The sequence below is a fragment of the Schistocerca serialis genome, unplaced genomic scaffold (assembly GCF_023864345.2).
Source record: "Schistocerca serialis cubense isolate TAMUIC-IGC-003099 unplaced genomic scaffold, iqSchSeri2.2 HiC_scaffold_1168, whole genome shotgun sequence".
Lineage (NCBI taxonomy): Eukaryota > Metazoa > Arthropoda > Insecta > Orthoptera > Acrididae > Schistocerca > Schistocerca serialis.
In genome coordinates this window covers 40,001-42,500 of record NW_026047368.1, presented here as the reverse complement: position 1 = coordinate 42,500, position 2,500 = coordinate 40,001, and the positions used below count along the sequence as shown (strand labels likewise).

At 61.9% G+C, this 2,500-nt stretch overlaps 1 pseudogene; it reads left to right on the top strand.

Moving 5' to 3' along the window:
• The window catches only part of LOC126433556 (large subunit ribosomal RNA), a 7,982-nt pseudogene that overhangs the window by 1,503 nt on the left and 3,979 nt on the right, over positions 1-2,500 (top strand).

The following is a 2,500-nucleotide window of genomic DNA, read 5'->3' as shown; positions in this document are numbered from 1 at the left end:
CGAGTTAAGGCGCCCGAATCGACGCTCATGGGAAACCATGAAAGGCGTTGGTTGCTTAAGACAGCAGGACGGTGGCCATGGAAGTCGGAATCCGCTAAGGAGTGTGTAACAACTCACCTGCCGAAGCAACTAGCCCTGAAAATGGATGGCGCTGAAGCGTCGTGCCTATACTCGGCCGTCAGTCTGGCAGTCATGGCCGGTCCTTGCGGCCGGCCGCGAAGCCCTGACGAGTAGGAGGGTCGCGGCGGTGGGCGCAGAAGGGTCTGGGCGTGAGCCTGCCTGGAGCCGCCGTCGGTGCAGATCTTGGTGGTAGTAGCAAATACTCCAGCGAGGCCCTGGAGGGCTGACGCGGAGAAGGGTTTCGTGTGAACAGCCGTTGCACACGAGTCAGTCGATCCTAAGCCCTAGGAGAAATCCGATGTTGATGGGGGCCGTCATAGCATGATGCACTTTGTGCTGGCCCCCGTTGGGCGAAAGGGAATCCGGTTCCTATTCCGGAACCCGGCAGCGGAACCGATACAAGTCGGGCCCCTCTTTTAGAGATGCTCGTCGGGGTAACCCAAAAGGACCCGGAGACGCCGTCGGGAGATCGGGGAAGAGTTTTCTTTTCTGCATGAGCGTTCGAGTTCCCTGGAATCCTCTAGCAGGGAGATAGGGTTTGGAACGCGAAGAGCACCGCAGTTGCGGCGGTGTCCCGATCTTCCCCTCGGACCTTGAAAATCCGGGAGAGGGCCACGTGGAGGTGTCGCGCCGGTTCGTACCCATATCCGCAGCAGGTCTCCAAGGTGAAGAGCCTCTAGTCGATAGAATAATGTAGGTAAGGGAAGTCGGCAAATTGGATCCGTAACTTCGGGATAAGGATTGGCTCTGAGGATCGGGGCGTGTCGGGCTTGGTCGGGAAGTGGGTCAGCGCTAACGTGCCGGGCCTGGGCGAGGTGAGTGCCGTAGGGGTGCCGGTAAGTGCGGGCGTTTAGCGCGGGCGTGGTCTGCTCTCGCCGTCGGTTGGCCTCGTGCTGGCCGGCGGTGCAGGATGCGCGCGCCTGCGCGGCGTTCGCGCCCCGGTGCTTCAACCTGCGTGCAGGATCCGAGCTCGGTCCCGTGCCTTGGCCTCCCACGGATCTTCCTTGCTGCGAGGCCGCGTCCGCCTTAGCGTGCTCCTCCGGGGGCGCGCGGGTGCGCGGATTCTCTTCGGCCGCCATTCAACGATCAACTCAGAACTGGCACGGACTGGGGGAATCCGACTGTCTAATTAAAACAAAGCATTGCGATGGCCCTAGCGGGTGTTGACGCAATGTGATTTCTGCCCAGTGCTCTGAATGTCAACGTGAAGAAATTCAAGCAAGCGCGGGTAAACGGCGGGAGTAACTATGACTCTCTTAAGGGCGGGAGTAACTATGACTCTCTTAAGGTGGCCAAGTGGCGGCGGTGTGGCTGCATCCGGACTTGGCTTTTCGAAGTGCGGTCTTGATGTAGTCGTGCTGCTGCTGCGAGGTGCCTTCCTTGGGTTATAGTTACAGGGAGAGTGATGCGCAATACATGGGCCTAGCCCTCTTAGCCTCTCCTCTCCTGCGGTCTTCTCCCCTTCTCGTGGGCCCGCTGATTTTTGCAGAGTGGAAGACCGCACCAGGGGCTTGGGGGGGTTACCAGCCCCCCCTCGCATTATCCCTTTATAGTTGGGGGCAGCCGACAAGAAACAAGAGATGGTGGCCCTTCCGCTGAAGGTGCCACCCCAGCTACCCCAGCACCTATCCGGCCAACCGGCCGTAACGAAAATGCGATAGTTTGTGTAGCTCCCTTTGCTTGCAGTGAGTGCCACCGCACTTTTACCACGAAGAACGGTCTCGGGGTCCATCGCCGCCGCCAACACCCTGCGGCCGCCAACGCTGAGATCGTGACGGAGAGGCATCGCGCGAGGTGGACGGAGGAAGAAGTCCTGTCGCTCGCCAAGGCAGAGGCCGAACTGTTCCTGGAGAGGGACGCCCGGTTCTTCTTTGTAAATCAAGAACTTACCAGGATGTTCCCCGACCGAACGCTTGAGGCAATCAAGTGCCGACGGCGGCAAGCTGCCCACAAGCAGCTTGTCCGCCAATTCATGGAGGCACTTGAGATCGGTCGGGGTGAAGAGCCGGCGTCCCGCCGTGGAGCAGCGAGCTCGCTGCCTGACGCGGGCGAGGCCGCTGCGCCGCCCGTCGACGCAGCCGAGGACTTCGCGGCCGACACCACCGGGCCGCCGCCGGAGGGGCCGACTGACGCCGCCATCTGGGAGCATCTGGCGGGGCTACCTGCTTCCGCCCAGCGTTTCTCTGCCCTGGATCGAGTCATTGGTCTGGGGCGGGGCACGCCCCCTGATGTCATCCTGGGCATGCTCCCGGATGCCCTTGCGTCGGTCGGGTCCAGGGGGGAGAGGTCGATCACCAGGACACAGCGGCCGCGCCAACCATCCAAGCGGCCGCCTGCCGCCCCGCCGCTGCAGAAGCGCAAGCGGCGCCGCTGGGAATAC